We start from the raw sequence: 17,337 nt of genomic DNA, 5'->3' as shown, positions 1-17,337 counted from the left end.
GGTGGAAAGTGCTGCATATCTCAGACCCTCAGGCCTTATCCTCTGCCAGCTCAAATCAGAGCTCAGCAGCAGCCAGGCAGGAGCCGCCTCATATCCTGTGCAAGGCCAGTAAAAATAGGAAGTGGGGGAGGAAGTTCACAAAGCAGAAACAAAAGCAATCACAGGCCAGCTTCCTGAACACAAATCACCGAGCAAGGAGGGGCGCATCATTAAACGGAAAGGCAGGCAGGGAGAGCCAAGGCCAGAGGAAAGGAAATGACTCGTTCCTGTCCACCCAGCCCGTAGCATTTTCTGTGCATGAGAGGCTGGCTGTCTTAAGAGAAAAACTGGGCAAAGCCAGCCGCCAGGTATTACATGGAAATGAATGCTAAAGCATGTTGATTCAAAAACTCAAGCACAGACTGCTGAATGTTGGATCCTATCAGCACACACACAGTCCATGAAATAGTCTAGGGAGGTCAAGATTAAGGGTTGTTGTTGCTGTTTCTAGTCGGGAAATGACACAAGGGCTGGAGAAATGGCTCAGCAATCATAAGTACTTGACGCTCTTCCAGAGAACCTGAGTTCTGTTCCCAGCATCCATGTGAGGCAGCTTCACAATCTCCTGTAATTCCAGGGGATTCAGTATGGCCTCAGAGTACCCACACAGGTGGCATATACACACTCATAAATACAAACAAAGTAAATATTTAAAAAGTAGCAGTAGCAGCAGCAATAGTAATAGCAGCAGAGTGGGGCCCATAGCTTGGTGGCCTCGGGTCCCACACCTTCCACCGTGCAGCAGGTAGATGAATAGGCTTCTGCACCTACAGAACCCGCCCAGTCACCCAGACATCAAAGGGAGACGACACAGCTCCTACTTCCACATCGCTATCAGCCTACAGTAGGAGGGGGCACGGGATGGGGACTGCTCCTAAGCTGACATGTGCTCCATAAGGCTTTACCACAAAATAGGGCATTTCTCCACAATACCAAAGCAGGTTATCATTAGTGGTTCTAAGGCATTTTATATCTGGTGATCTACAAACAACTGATCATTTCATTTAAGAAGAAAAACTGTTCTAACCACAAAGTCAACAAAGTCTAAAATAACAGAGGTTTGAGGGGGAAAAAATAAGCCAAATGTGTTAAATGGTAATTTTGAGGCACAATCTTAATTTTGTTTAAATTAAGGGTTAGCGGGGTTGGACAGATGGATGGGTGGTTAAGAGTGATTGGTCTCACAAAGTACTCGGGTTTGGAACCCCAGCATCTAAACCAGGCAGCTCTAGTTTAAAAGGATCTAACACCCTCTGGCCTCAAGAGCACCTGCATGTACATGGTGCACATAAACAAACATAGGCAAACACACACACACATACATACATACATTCATACAAACATACATACATGAATAAAACATTTAAAAAGTAAATAAACTGAAAGTTCGTTGTGTTTTAGTTTTGTTTGTGCTTTTTAAGGTGGGATGGAAATCAAAGCCTGGTTTGTAAGGGAAGACAGGTAGTGGTGGAGGCAGTGGCGCACCCCTTTAATCCCAGCACTAGGGAGGCAGAGGCAGGTGGATCTCTGTGAGTTCGAGGCCAGCCTGGTCTACAAAGTGAGTCCAGGACAGCCAAGGCTACACAGAGAAACGCTGTTAGGAGGAGGGAGGGAGGGAGGAAGGGCTGGGGTTTTTGTTTTGTTTTTTAAAGATGTATTTATTTTTTACAAATACAGTGCTCTTCCTACATGCATGACAGAAGAGGGTATTAAATCACATTATAGATGGTGGTGAGCCACCATGTGGTTGCTGGAATTGAACTCAGGACCTCTGAAGAGCAGTCAGTGCTCTTAACCTCTGAGCCATCTCTCCAGCCCCACTGGTTTGCTTTTTAAACAGTTACTACATCAATAGTAAAAAAGTAAATGAGGTACATGATAATCAGCACATACTCAATCTCACACAGAGACTGTCTTATTTAATAACAGTAACAAAAAAGAGCATTGCTGGGTCCTGCTGCAGTCATCTCTCTCATTTCCTAATGATTGAAGGCCTCACATTACTTTGTATTTAAATGTTAGAGTATATACTTTTTACAAAGTTATAAACCCTCAGAACTTGCCATTATTGGGCTAAGTGCTGGAACTTATAAAGTAACTTTACCAGAGAAACACTGCAACCCAAAATCACAACAAATCTGTTAGAGATCTTCAAAAGGAGACCTGGGCATGATGGCACAAGCCTGACATTGCATTACTTGGGAAGCAGAAGCGCTAGGACCGTGAGTTCGAGGCTAGCCTGGGACACAATGAGACACTGTGTCTTAGACTCTTGAGGGGAGTGTTGTCTTCAGGCACCACACCGTAACCCCAGCAAGGACCTGCAGTGTTGGGTTGGGGGAGGAGCGGCCTCACTACCAGCCTAGGCTGACCTTACGCTCATGATTCTCCTGCCCTGGACTCCCGCATGCAGGATCACAGGAGCACTGTGCATCTGAGAACTGGCTCTTACACTTCTGAAGAACCTGCTCAGGTGAAATAAAGTTTTCATTTATAAACTAAGAACGTCTACACTGGGGCTAGAGAGATGTTCTAGTTACGTATCTGGAGGTGAGGATGGATCCCATAGGAAGGTTCTGTCCCAGGAGACTAGGTCTTCTATCAAAATCCCGGGATCCTTTACACAGCTGGTCCTCCTTCATGTGTCATTACACCTGGGGTTGTTGACGGTGTCTCCAACCCCTTCCTTGAGTTCAGTTAGATTGCTAGCGTACGCACAGAACTTATGGAGATGATTTACTCACATGTACTAGTTTGCTGGAAAGAATTTTGCCAAGGCCACAGATGAAGAGGTGCACACAGCAGAGCATGCGGGAAGGGGTGAACGCATCCAAGCCCTCCCCCGGTACACCACTCTCTGAGCCCCGCTCCTTGACATCTATGGAGGCCTCATTCCTCAGGCGAGACGTGAAAGCCCAGTCACTGATGACCAGTTCACTCAGTCCCTCTCTGTCCCAATCCTCAAATGTCACCTAAGTTTTTTCAGATGACCAGCACCCAGCCTGAAGCTCTCCAGGGGCTGCCAGCCACCAGTGATCTCATTAGTACACGAAAATGTATTTATTAGTTCAGAGGTGCCACAAATTTCAGGGCTTGTACGCCAAGATGGAAAAATCAAATAGGTATTTCACAACATCGTATGAAAACATTTTTCAAGTGAGGCCTGGGGGCATACACGTGTAAGCCAGCATTCAGAAGACTTAGACCCGAACAGAGAGTGTTAGGGCAACCTGAGCACAGGAAGACACTGTCTGAGAAAGACTGAAAAAAAAAAATAGCTTGAAACTTTGCAAAACAAGTTGAACTGGTACAAACTTATTTTTGTATCCTTCAGAGAACTATTTAAGAGACTAGAGAGATGGTCCAGGGACTAAGAGAACGAGCTGTCCCTCCAGAGGACTTGGGGTCCATTTCCAGCACCAACATGACAGCTCATCTCTAATTCTACTTCCAGGGGATCCAATACCTTTTTTGGGGGGGCAGTGGAGGGTTGAGACAGGGTTTCCCTGTGTAGCCCTGGCTGTCCTAGAACTCCCTCTGTAGACCAGACTGGCCTCAAACTCACCTTTAGCCACCGCCTTTAACCCCAGCACTCAGGAGGCAGAGGCAGGTGGATCGCTATGAGTTCGAGGCCAACCTGGTCTACAAAGCGAGTCCAGGACAGCCAAGGCTACACAGAGAAACCCTGACTTGGGGGAAAAAAAAAGAAGAAGAAGAAGAAAAAGACGTGCACCACCATACCCAGCAATACTCTTAAAATTTTAAGATAATTTCTGACAGACTTGGTATCACAAGTCTCTAACACCAGCATGGAGAGGACAATAAAGTTTAGGCTGGGCACAGTAGCACATTCCTTTAATCTGAGTACTCTGTCAGTTTGAGGCCAGCCTCGTCTACATATTGAGTTCCAGGACAGCCAGGGCTACATAGAAAAACCCTGCCTCAAAAAACTAGAAAGTAAGGAGAGGGGAATTCAAGAGTAACCTGCGCTACACAGTAAAGCTCTAGACTCAAAAAAAAAAAAAAACAAAAACAAAAACAAAACAAAAACAACAACAACAAAAATATAAGCCATCCATATCGCTTTTACTAATGGCTACTTATGGTGTCTCTCCTCTCCAAGCTGGGAACACCAACTTTAATTTTATATACCCTACAATTCCTGTCATCTGTCAAGAAGACCAGCAAGTCAGAGATAAAACTAGCAGCCTGTCTTTCCCTAGCAAGTCATACAATCAGAAATGTGGGAAGGAGGGAGGGAGGGAGGGAAGGGAGGGAAAGAGAGTGTGTGAGTGTGTGTGTGAGTGTGTGTGTGATGGGTATCCAACTCAGGGCTCTGCTCATGCTAAGCAAACATTCTTGCACTGAGCTGTACTAAGGCCAGAAATGTGGCATCTCCTCCCCATGAGCTCCCTAGGCAGCAGAGGCTCATGCTGGCTTGCACTCTGCTCCTTCCCCACACCATGAGCCTTCACATACTCAATTACTGAGGCCCTAACGTATGCACAATCCTCCTGACATCAGGGACACTCAAGTGCTGCCTAGTTCAGTAGGCTAGAAAGGTCCTTACCTGCTGCTAGATGAAAGATGCTCCAATACAAAGAAACTTCATGGGAGCCAACTACTACTGCTATGGCTTGGGCAGTCTGATTCATGTAGATGTGAATTCTTGCTCTCAGTAAGTATGAGCCGAGTGAAAGGCACTTAGTAACTCTATGACCTTAAGCAAGTCAGCTGCAATCTTGTGCGTCAGTTTCCTTAGTAGAATGGCGTGGCTAAATTCTGTAGAGCACAGGACTTGGCACATCTCCAGCTCAGGAAATGGAAATGGCCATTCTTCAAGAGGCCTTGGGCTAGTATAGGGTCTCTTTGGCAACTCCTCATGTTGGTCTCTTAGACAAATCTGCCCCAATCTCACACTGCAATTGAACAATTCACAGAGACAGAGCCTACCATTCTGCAGCTGTGCCCCCAACTCCCAAAATCCAGGAAACTAAACCACCTGGTGTGTACCAGCGCAGAAGGAGGTCATGGCTCTTCCTGTTTCTCTGCCCACCACTCCCTTCTACTTTAGCCCCAAGCTAGAAGGAAGTGGTGGACACAGCTGAGGAAGGGGCCCTATCACCTCAAATTACAAAGCACAGGACAAAGTTACTTAAGCCCAGCATGCCCCTGCCCCTTGAGACTCAGGGGCGGCACAAGTCCTTAGTAGCTGCTAGAGGGCCCACTTTCACCTCAGAAGCCTGGGGCACCCTACTATGGGAGCCAAGCCAGCTAGCTTTCCTCTGCCTCTGGGACAGGGTGACAGGGTGAGCAAGACTGAGCTCTTCCCAGGTTCCTTAACCGTAACTGAATCTCATTAGTATCTAATTCCCAAGTCATTTTTAGTAAAAAAAATGCAATCGTTTCTTCCTGTGTCAAAAAAAAAAAAAAAAAAGAATAGATAGGAAAAAAAGTATGCCATATAAAATGGTACCCAAGACAGTAAAATCAGATAGGTTATGGTGGCATACACACCAGTAATCCCAGGACTTGAGGAGACTAAGGCAAGAGAATATTGAATTTGAGGGTAGCTTGGGCTATTCAGCAATCATTGTCTCAAAAATAATTATATTTTTAAAAAGTTTATTAAAAATGTACTGTTTGCATTAAAACATGCACTAAGAAAATGAAAAGTCCTATGCTGCTATTTATTCTTTTTCTTTCTTTTTTTTTCTTTTTTCTTTTTGTTTGTTTTTAAAGACAAGGTTTCTCTGTGTAGCCTTGGCTGTCCTGGACTCACTTTGTAGACCAGGCTGGCCTCGAACTCACAGTGATCCACCTGCCTCTGCCTTCTGAGTGCTGGGATTAAAGGCATGCGCCACCACACCCGGCTCACTTACTATTAAGTTTGTACAACAGAACCTGTTGAAAATTAACCCCAGAGTAGAAAAAGAAAAAGAAAAAGCATATAGCCAAGTAGTTAAGGCAAACTTATCCACTGAAAAAAGAGACATGGATCCATTTCAGATTTGAGACCGTTTCTGGCCCAGTCTGGTGGCACACACTTGTAGGAGAAGCACTCCGGAGGCGGGGGCAGAAGCCTGGACTGCTTAGTAACTTGAGGGTTCTTTCTGGAGCCTCACCCCAAAAGCAATCAGTTGTTTTCCTATCACCTGTGCCTGGCCTTTTTTCCTGCACTCAGAAATGTATTTTTCTCTGGCTCAAATGGGCACTTAAGTACACTGTCCTGCACCTCGCTCTTACTGAGTGATTTAATTCTTCTTTTGAGGAGACCAGGAATCACCATCAAGCAGGGCCCCCAAATGCTGTGCAGTGAGCTAACCCCCTTCTAAGTCAGCCCTATTTTCCATCTTAACATAAGAGGGTCTGGGGAAACTGAGGATTTGGGAGGGGTGTAGACTCTACTGGGAACAGCATCCACGAAAAACTCGTCAACGCACAGGTAACATTTAGAACGTGAAGCAGTGTGTAGGCTAACTGGAGGGGACAGACACTGCACATGTCAGTTCTGTGTGTGTCACAGGGCTACACAAAGGAACACAAACACAACACCGAGCCCCAAGCCTGATTAGCCCAGTGAGCACACGGGGATGCACATATCACTATTAACCATACACCTCAGGCTTGCTTACCTCTGCAGGCCACCATCCTGCCTAAGCATCCTCTGTTCTTTCAAGGGAGCTGCAGTCACTAACTCTCCCTCCCCACATAGTAGGCTAAGCTCAACCTTCTTCAGAAAGTTGCCCTTGACACGGTCAGGTTGGCTTTCCTGCTGAGCAGTTTGGGAAGAGCCTGTCTGCCATCACTTCCCACTGTCTGCTTATCAGCTTTGTCCGTGAGCCCAGGAGTAGTTAGGCTCAAAGATGCCTGATGCATTAACCAGAAGGCCAATTGCTAAGTGTACATCAGAGGAGCTGCAACTTCACCAGGTTCGAAGTCCTCATGGCAACTAAAGAAGGCGCAACAGTGTCCCCATTCTACAGCCGGATCAGACAGCACCCCGAGACCAGAATCTACTATAACGACCTGACCACCTCTTTGGCAGAAATCTCCAGATGAAACTAGGAATGATAGCCAGGCGGTGGTGGCGCGTGCCTTTAATCCCAGCACTCTGGAGGCAGAGGCAGGTGGATCGCTGTGAGTTCGAGGCCAGCCTGGTCTACAAAGAGAGTCCAGGACAAGACAAGGCTACACAGAGAAACCCTGTCTTGAAAAACAAAAAAAGTATGAAAGATGTAAGGAAGGTAGTCTGCCTTTGATACTGCAAAGCCTACACACCACTCCTGGTCAGGACTCCAGACAAAAACTCTCACCGCTCCTAACTCTCCTGCACCCACTACCACAACTTCCACAGACATCCCAAACCTCTCCTAGAAACACAAGTCTTTCTTGGGAGATACAAAATTAAGTTTAAGCTTTCTGGCCACAAACACATTCCAAACATGCCTTCTTTGGGGTTATAGCTGGGTCAGTTTGGGTTGAATTTAAAGTTTTCTCTGAAATTTGTCAAACTCTGTAAGATGTCTCTTGGCTTATGCTTGCATCTTTTCTATAGACAGCAAATTTGTATTTTTTCATTTTATTTTATTCTCTGATGGTCATGTATTTAACAAATTCTCAGTTGTTTCCAGAACAGTATGTTCTAGACTCTGGTGATAAATGCAGTGAATAAAACAGGCAAGATTCCTGAAAGCTGGCACAAGTTGTTTGGTGTTTCCCTCTAGGTACTTTAGACGCTGAAGAGTCCTGTCTTCTCCAGACTGTGTCTCTTAGCTCTGTATCCTGATATTCCAATAAATAATGGTTCGCCCAATAAATAATGACTGTGAGCTAGCTAATGTAAACCGGGTTACACTCTTCCTAAGCATAGTAGGCCTTGAGCAGGCCCTGGGGAAAAGGTACAAAAATCTAAATCAAGGTGTAGAGGAGGGTCAGGCTTGGTGGCGCACGCCCTTAATCCCAGCACTCGGGAGGCAGAGGCAAGGGGATCTCTGTGAGTTCGAGGCCAGCCTGGTCTACAAAGTGAGTCCAGGACAGCCAGGCCTAGACAGAGAAAACCTGTCTCAAAAAATAATAATAATAACAATAAAAACAACAAAGGTGGCTGGGCACGGTGGCGCACGCCTTTAATCCCAGCACTTGGGAGGCAGAGGCAGGTGGATCGCTGTGAGTTCGAGGCCAGCCTGGTCTACAAAGTGAGTCCAGGACAGGCAAGGCAAACACAGAGAGACCCTGTCTCGAAAAAACAAAAAGCAAACAAACAAACAAAAAAATAAACCGAAAAGGAGAAAAGAAAAAGCAAGCAATGACCACTGGGCCAGCCAACCAGGGCCCTCCCATGGACAGTAGCAGTAAGGAAAACATTGACGGCACAACTCTGGACACTACCAGCTCTTTTTTTTTTTTTTTGAATTAATGCTGAGAGAACCCAGCAATGTGCTCTTCTCGCTGCAAACAAAGCAATTCCTTGTTCTAACCAGCATTCTTTGTCCATCTAGGAAGGTCATTATTTTCCACTGAGAACAAAGCCTCATGGGAGAAGGGAGAGAGTGGACATACAACCCAAGGGATGTTCTAGCCCGCTCGCTCCATAGTGACTTTCCTGGGACGTACAGGACCTAGGAGTCACGTAGCTCCTGGTGTAGTAGGCTTCAAGTTCTCAACAGGGTGAGTGTGTAGTGTTTTGTTTTTGTTTTTGTTTTTTAAAGGATGCTTAAAGCATGCTGTCTTCCAAAAATCCAGAGATAATTTTAGATTGAAAAAAAAAAAAAATCTAGGCTTGCCAAGGGAATCTGAGAACTTTTCTATCTTGGTCTCCCATGCTAACCTACGTATTCGTGTGCAAAAATAGAGGAAGATTAGAATCTCAAATGCCAGACTGAAAAGTTGCCACAACAAACTTGCACTCTTTCATATGGAGTCTGTTATCTTGTCAGCAAGAAAGCAAATGAAACAGCAACAGAACCTTTTGTTTTAATATATTTTTCATATGTCTAGGGACCATGCACACATATTTATCAAATATAAAGTGTTATTCCCTGAACTTGCAAAGAAAACGAGGGGTTTTTTTGTTTTGTTTTGTTTTTTGTTTTTTCAAGACAGGGTCTCTCTGTGTAGCCTTAGCTGTCCTGGACTCACTTTGTAGACCAGGCTGGCCTCGAACTCACATTGATCCGCCTGCTTCTGCCTCCTGGGTGCTGGGATTAAAGGCGTGTGTCACCAACCCATGCTAAGAAAACAACTTTTTAAAGATTATAAAAAGAAAAAAAAAAAGCACTATTTTTAAGGCATATAAAAAAACATCCAAACAGCCAGGCATGGTGGCCCACGCCTTTAATCCCAGCACTCGGGAGGCAGAGGCAGACGGATCTTTATGAGTTCGAGGCCAGCCTAGTCTACAAAGTGAGTCCAGGATGGCCAAGGCTACACAGAGAAACATTGTCTCGAAAAACAAAAAAACAAAACCACCACATCCAAACATATGCCAAATCAAATCTGTAACTAGCCTTTTGCAAATACATTCTTAGAACTTTAAGCCTAAAATAAGATAATAAGACAATACTGTTACTGGGATGACTATCCTGCCACTTGGGAAATATATCTTTGTTGTTGTTTTGTTTTTGTTTTTCAAGACAAGGTTTCTCTGTGTAGCCTTGGCTGTCCTGGACTCGCTTTGTAGTCCAGGCTGGCCTCGAACTCACAAAGATGCACCTGCCTCTTCCTCCCGAGTGCTGGGATTAAAGGCAATTAAAAGCATGAGCCACCACACCCGGCTTGGGAAATATATCTTAAAATAAAAATAAAAACAAAAACAAAAACAAAGACAGGGCCTCTTGACCTATGCCTTTAATTCCAGCACTTGTGAACATAAGTAGAGCGATCCCTGTGAATTTAAGGCCAGCCTAGTCTACACAGTGACATCCTGTCTCAAAATAAATAAATGAATAAATAAACAAAAACAACAACAAAAGGTTTAAAATTTTTAAACAATTATGAGATGAAAACATAGATGGAATTTTCTACAATACCGGGCTTGAGATTTCCAAACGTATCAACAAAGAGAAAAATAGAATGTTACCTTTGACCCCCCCCCATTTGTAAAATTACCCTAAGAAGACAATAATCAGATAAATCCTTTTTGCCACAAGTGTTTTATCTTGTGACTTAGAGGAAAACAACCAAATATTCATCAGGGCTAGGATAAATTATGGTACCCGATGTCTACTATAAAGCCTCAAAAAGTGACAGCACCTGTATCTGCACTTAACTGATGTCACCAAAAGGTTAGCAGTGGCTGTCACCGAGTTGTAGGTGGTGGGACCGTGGTCATTTTTCCCCTGACACTTGTGTACTTGCGTTTTTACAAGGACAGGAGAACGCATGGCTTTTATAGTGGGTGGGGAAGGACACGGACGAGCTATTTTCAAATTGGGGGGCTCCCAAGGCTGAGCGTTTCCCAGGCAAAATTTGGTTAAAGTATAAACAAAATTCTTATCGTGCCAAGCAGGCATGCTCTTTTTTTTTTTTTTTCCCCTGTTCCACGCGGGGCAGGAAGACACACCCCTGACCCCTCTTGGGCTCGCCCCACGGGCTTGAGTCCTCCCGTAGCCCTTAGCCCAGCATTAGCCCTTTCCCCCCAGACCCCCGCCGCGCCCACGGGCTCTGCGAGAGCCAGGAAGGGGCGCGCGGCCCTCCGGGGGCAGCGGCGCCCGCCCGTGCCCGTGGAACCCAGGTCGCCCACAGGCCGCCAGCCCTTCGCGCACCGGCGTCGCGGGCTTCCGGGAGCGGATTCCCCCGCGGTGGCCCAAGGCAGCGGCGTCCTCCAGCGCCGACGCCCCCCCTCAGGGGGGTCTCGGTCCCCGGCGCGCGCTGAGAGGCCCCTCCGGGCTTCCGTCCGCCCGGCCAGCGCCCGCCGAGCCCGGCGTCCTCCACAGCAGGCGGGCGAGGGACGGCGCCGGGGAAAGCGGCACCCCCGGGAGCTCGCCTCGAAGCGCCGGTCGCCGTTGCTACCCGCCGCCCGCCGCCCGCGCCCCTACACAGCCAGCCCTCGCCGACCCGCGCCCGCGGACCCGCCCGTACCTCACCTGCGACGCGCCCCGGTTCCCGGCGCACCGCCCGGACCGGCTGTGTACACCGGAAGTGACGTCCGCGGCCGGCCCCGCCCCCGCCCTAGGCGACCGCTGCGGTTTTTTTTTTTTTTTTTTTTTTTTTCGCCCGGCCAGAGCCCACCCTCCCCTCGTGCTAGCAGGGCGGTGTCGCAGCTCGGCGACTTCTTCGGGCTCGCAAACCCGGCCCGCAGGCTGCTGCAGGAGGTCTCAGCTGCCTCCAACTCCTCCTCCTCCTCCTCAAGTATTTATCTTTAAATTTAATGACTGGAACACTGATTCCCTAGACACCGGCACCTGGTGGGCGGTGAAGGAGCGGCATAGTACCAGCACGCTCAGGGACTGCTTCGCGCGTGGTGACAACAGAAGACGACAGTCACAAATCCCGTGTGATGATGTAGTGCCAGTTTGTGGCAAATGGTAGGAAGGGAAAGTGGAAGAGGGAAGGAAGGAGAGAGTAGCCTGACCTAGTGGAAGAGGGTGACCAGGTAATTACCCGCAGGGAAAGGTCAGGAGCTGAGATCCTAAAATGAAAAAAAGGAATTTAAAAGCAAACACCTGGAAGAGGACTACGTGACAAAAATCCAAGGAACAGCAGATGAAAGGGACCCTGGGTGTAGCTATTCAACGTGTCCCAGACACCTATTAAAGCCCCAGGAGAGTTGCAAAGAGAGTTTAGGCTGAGAAGTGGTGGTGCTTGTCCTTAATCCCAGCACAGAGGCAGTCAGATCGCTTATGAATTTGAGCCCTCCCTGGTCTCCAAAGCAAATTCAGGGCTACAAACTGAGGCTCTTGTCTCAAAAAAGAAAGGGGTGTTTATCAAATGTTTCATCGTCGGACAACGAGGGAAGTTAGGATTTATCTGAGAACATTGCAAAACCCTTGTTTTAAGCAAGGAATGATTTGACCACACTTGGGAAGCTCTCCGGATTGCTCAGCTGGTAGCATGGAAGTCTCGAAAGGGGAAGTAAGAATGGATGTGTGGGGCTGAGGTTCAGTTTAGTGGTAGCGCACATACCTAGCACAGGAGAGGCCTTGGGTTCATCCTCAGCATTGGGTAAAGGAATGGATGTAGATTTTAATTCAGTTTTTTTTTAAAGCAACAAGACCTTTCAGGACTGAGTTTTTTTAATCTTTTTTTTTTTTTTCCCAGAGCTGAGGACCGAACCCAGGGCCTTGCGCTTGCTAGGCAAGCGCTCTCCCACTGAGCTAAATCCCCAACCCCATGGACTGAGTTTTTAGCTTGGCCCAAGATCCTAGGGTGCTAGACCCTCAGTGGTCATCAAACATCTACCTGGGACAATGGGTACAACGTTGGTTGTCTCACACTAAAGGAAATTAAAGACACAAACACTTGTGGGAGTATCTGAAGTGGAGGCAAACTTTATTAATGAGAAACAAAGAAAAGTTATAAATGGGTAATGGTGGTGCACACAGGAAAAAAAAAAAAGATACCATATTCTGAGGCCTGGGTAGTGAATGGCTCAGTGGTTAAGAGCGCTGGTACTCTGGCAAAGACCCTTGATTTGTTTCCAGTACCACATGGTGGTTGACAGCCATCCATCACTTCATTTCCAGGTGATTTGAGAGCCTTTTCTGACCTCCTCAGGCATCCATGTGGCATCCATACATGCAGGCAAAGCCCTCTCCTGGTGTGCAGGCACACGGGCAGGCAGAATAGTGTACACATAGTAAATAAATAAATCTTTTTTCAAAAAGAAAAGAAAAAAGGAAAATTATGGACCATGCTACGAATAGACGAAACTTGAGGAATTACTGTCTTCTTTTAATTTTATGTGTTTTGCCTGCATATATAGCGCATGTGTGCCTGGTCCCTCCAGAGGCCAGGAAGAGTTTCAGGTCCTAGAGAGAGTTTTGAGCTGGCATCTAGGGTTCTAGGAATCAATTCCGGGTCCTCAGGAGGGGCAGCCAGCATTCTTAACTGCTGAGCCATCTCTCCAGCCCCCCCCCAAATAAGGGTGTGGCCTAGTCATAGGACACTGCTCTAGGCACGAGGGGGGAGGGCAACAGGCTTTGGTGGGCTGCTCTTGGCTCCTACAGTCTCAGAATTACTCTGTGTCTGTCTCTCTGTCTGCATCTGTCTATCACTCCTTCTCTCTCTCTCTCTCTCTCTCTCTCTCTCTCTCTCTCTCTCTCTCTCTCTCTCTGTCATACTGGGGCCTTTTTCCACACATTAGGAAAGCCTGTACCACTGAGTGATTTCTCCAGCCCTCTTCTCCTCTGCTTTTTATTTTGAGATAGTCTCACTAAGTCATCCCGGAAGGCCTGGAGCTTGTAATTCTCCTGCCTCAGCTTCTTGAACAGTTGAGATTATAGGGCTGGCGTCTCCAGGCCTGGGTAAAGCCATCTCTTACTCAGAGGCGCTCTTAGCCATTGCAATTGTCCCCAAGGGCTATTCGACCTTGCCACAGAATCCTCCAGGAACCGCACTTGATAAACACCAGCTAGAACTTCTACTTTTTTTCCCCAACTGCTGGAGATTGAACCCAGGACCTCACGCAGGCCAGTCAAGCTCTCTACCACCAGGCTGTACCCCCAGTGGCTTATTTTAATTTTTAGTGCTGAGGATGGGACCCGTGGCCAGACACACATAGCTGACACACTTTCTCACTGAGCCATCCTCCATGACCCTGGTTGAAAAGTAGCCCTTTCGGGGGCTGGGGAGATGACTCAGAGGTTAAGAGTACTGGCTTCTCTTCCAGAGGTCCTGAGTTCAATTCCCAGCAACCACATGATGGCTTGTGACCATCTGTAATGTAACCGGATGCCCTCTGCTGAGCCTGAAGATGTACATGTAGACCAGTATATAAATAATAAATAAATAAATCTTTTTTTTTTTTTTTTTTGGTTTTTCGAGACAGGGTCTCTCTGTGTAGCATTGGCTGTCCTGGACTCACTTTGTAGACCAGGCTGGCCTGGAACTCACAGCGATCCGCCCGCCTCTGCCTCCCGAGTGCTGGGATTAAAGGCGTGCGCCACCATGCCCGGCATAAATAAATCTTAAAGAAAGAAAGAAAGAAAGAAAGAAAGAAAGAAAGAAAAGTAGCCATTTGAGCTGTCTTTGAAATCACCACCACTTAACTTTACTCCAAGCAATAGTCACGGAGAAATGTGCTGGGAACTGCTTCAGTCCAGGGCCTGGAAACCAACTTAGAGCCACATATGCCAATGTTTTTGTTTTGTTTTCTGAGACATTGTCTTGCCATGTAGTCTAGGCTAGCCCTGAACTCCAAGTCCTCCTGTCTAGGTAAGTATCACTACCGACTGCGTCACTCACCTCTCACCTCCTTATCTACTTATTCCAAGTTCCACTGCCCCAAGAGACTAAGAAAAAGAAAGAAAGAAAAAAAAAAGATAGAAACTCATAACTTTGACCCTCCAGTTCTGCATATGTATGTTCCCATGCACAAGCACACTCGTGTAATGGGAATGTTGGCTCCTTTGTAAACTCAGTTGTGTTGCGTAAATATGTTTTTGGTTCTCATTCCTCCAAGTGGGGGATTTTAGTTTGAGCTTTAGTTTGCCCGCACCTGTTCATTGTCTCTGAGGGGCGTGGCTTTTCCCAGCTGGTCCAGCACAGAGAGGGGTGTGGTCTAGGGCTCTGAGGATATAAACAGGAACCCAGAAAGAGTGTGGTGGGCAGAGCAGTGTTGGTGTGTGGCCTGTGGCCGGTGGCTGGAGCAGTTTGAAGAGATCAGAGATGGACAGATGGAGAGAAATACTTCAGGGAGCAGCAGCTTGGAGGAGACCGCTGGCTGGTGCTGTTGGCAGAGATGGGTACAGCCCAAAAGGACCCAATTGGCCCTAAACAGCCAGAAGAAATAAAGGAGCCTCCTCTCCCCACTAACCTTCTCTCTACTATGTAGGGTTGGGAGGTTGGAAGGGAGGTTGAGGCCGAAACACTCCAAATAAAGTAGAGTTTAAAAGAAAAAGTGTGGGGCTGGAGAGATGGCTCAGTGGTTAAGAGCACTGCCTGCTTTTCCAAAGGACCCAGGTTTGATTCCCAGCTCACAACTGTTTGTAACTGCAAAATCTGGCACCCTCACACCAGCACACATAAATTAAATAAAATATAAAAAAAGAAAAACTGCTACACATGTGCACACATATGTGTGTTCACATACAAATATACCCACACAGGAATGAGCCTCACAGACTGCCATCCTAATAGCCTCACTTTACCATTCAGACATTTTATTTATTTGTTTGTTTATTTTGGTTTTCTGAGACAGAGTTTCTCTGTGTAGCCTTGACTGTCCTGGACTCATTTGTAGACCAGGCTGGCCTCGAACTCACAGCGATCCACTTGCCTCTGCCTCCTGAGTGCTAGGATTAAGGGCGTGCGCCACCACGCCCGGCCATTCAGATACTTTAAAGCAAACTTATTACCATGTATCTTAGAGACACTGTGTGTGTGTGTGTGTGTGATCTTTATTTTTTTACTAATTCATTTAATTTTATTTTATGTGCATTGGTGTTAGGATGTCAGAGCCACTGGACCTGGAGTTAGAGACAATTGTGAGCTGCCATGTAGTTGCTGGGAATTGAACACGGGTCCTTTGGAAGACCAGACAGTGCTCTTAACCACTGAGCCATCTCTCCAGCCTTGACATACGATCTCAATGAAGTCTAGGCTGACCTCAATTGCTACAGGGCCAAGAACGACCTTGAATTTATCGCCCTGCCTCCATTCTCTGAAGTACAGAAATTACAAGCATGTAACATCCCCTCTGGCCTTAGGGGGAAAAAAATAGCTAATCGATGAATTTTTATTGTCTTCCTATCCAAGCTGCCCTCTGTGTGACTAGATGACCGCTCGAGCCAGAGGTGGTGACGGAGCCGACAGTCCCTGAAGTTGGTGTCGCCTATGAAAAATGAACAGGACTCAGGAGTGCTCCTACAACCGAGTGGGTCAGGCAGGACCAGGACCTGCCTCAGTGAGACCTTGGCTACGGCTGGCCCGCCTTGCTGAGAGAAAAAGCAGGTTTGCTGGCCTCTCTGAGGGCGTCAGATTCCTCCGAAAAACCGCAGAATGAGAGCACCCCACGTCCAGGGGCTCCTGGGAGAGATCACAGAGCTGGTTTTTCCTAAGCAGCCGAGGTTATTGCTCTTGGCTGTGCTTGTCCGAGACGGCAGGAGCCAAGCTTCTAGGCCAGCCTCTTCCATGTTAGCTTTAGTAGGAACATCTGAAAGAGGAGCCTTCAGGGAAGGGGTTTTTCACAGCCAAGTCTTCTTGGTGGGGCTGAGGAGCAGGGGAGTGAATACGGAGAGAGAGACACATTTTGGGGCGGGGAGGGGGCTCCCATGGGCAGGATGTAAATGTTGCAGGACCAGCTGGGAGCTCCCCTTCCCCGGGAGGTAGGTTGGGAGCTGGTCCGGAGGGAGCTTGCCAGACATTCCGCGCATAGAGCAATGGGCTGCATCTGCTGGGGATGGACGGAGGCTGGGGCCAGGCCAAGCCAATAGCTCAGGCAACTTAACAGGCAGGAATGGAGTTGACTGTGAAGGTGGGTAAACCCTCTCCCCTAAGCCTCAGATCGGCCCCCCACCCCCTTAAGGAAGGCTGTCCTTTGCTTCCTTCCCCTGTGCATAAATAATTATCCGAGTGGCCGGCCAATCCTCTCCGACCCCCACCACCACCTCAGGCTGGAAACGGCTGGGTTGCGGCCGCGAGCAGTCATTTGTATGTGAGCGCTTGTTGATCTTTGTGGCGGTAGGGATCGAACTCAGAGCCTGATGGGTGCCGTGCTGTACCACTGAGCTATGCCCTCCCACAGCTTGGCTTCTTTAAAATGAAGATTCAAGGCTGGAGAGATGGCTCAGTGGTTGAGAGCACTGATTGTTCTTCCGGAGGACCCGAGTTCAATTCCCAGCACCCACACGGCAGCTCACAACTGTCTGTAACTCCAAAATCTGACAACCACAGACATACAATGCACATAAAATAAAAATAAAATTATTTAAAGAACCCCACATTCTTTTGCCTCAGCCTCCTGAGTGTTGGGACCATATGCATCTTGCCACATCCAGTCAAATGACCTGCTCCTGCCTCTTCTGAGATCCCGGATGGCTTTACTGTCCTGAGGAGCTGGGCTGGCCAAGAGCTGGAACTTCCCAATGTCTGGGCTGGGCCCCCGGATTCCAAGCTCCTTTGGCTAAAGCTAAGACA

The 17,337-nt window shown here is 47.5% G+C and overlaps 1 protein-coding gene across 6 annotated transcripts in view; it reads right to left on the bottom strand.

Annotated features, from left to right (window-relative positions):
• Positions 1-11,254, bottom strand: part of GARRE1 (granule associated Rac and RHOG effector 1) — an 80,938-nt gene extending 69,684 nt beyond the window's left edge. For 3 of the 6 annotated variants that reach the window (XM_084770800.1, XM_084770807.1, XM_084770808.1), the window contains exon 1: positions 11,127-11,254. The gene's annotated coding sequence lies outside the window, so the exon portion shown is untranslated. Of the gene's footprint in view, positions 1-4,609; positions 4,826-10,805; positions 11,087-11,121 lie in introns of those variants that run through there. The other 3 variants (XM_084770801.1, XM_084770806.1, XM_084770803.1) reach the window with 3 other exon arrangements.
• Positions 11,255-17,337: the final 6,083 nt, after the last annotated feature.

The sequence above is a fragment of the Acomys minous genome, assembly GCF_964271855.1.
Source record: "Acomys minous genome assembly, chromosome: 20".
NCBI lineage: Eukaryota > Metazoa > Chordata > Mammalia > Rodentia > Muridae > Acomys > Acomys minous.
The sequence above is the reverse complement of the archived record's forward strand: the minus strand, read 5'-3'. Positions and strand labels throughout refer to the sequence as shown.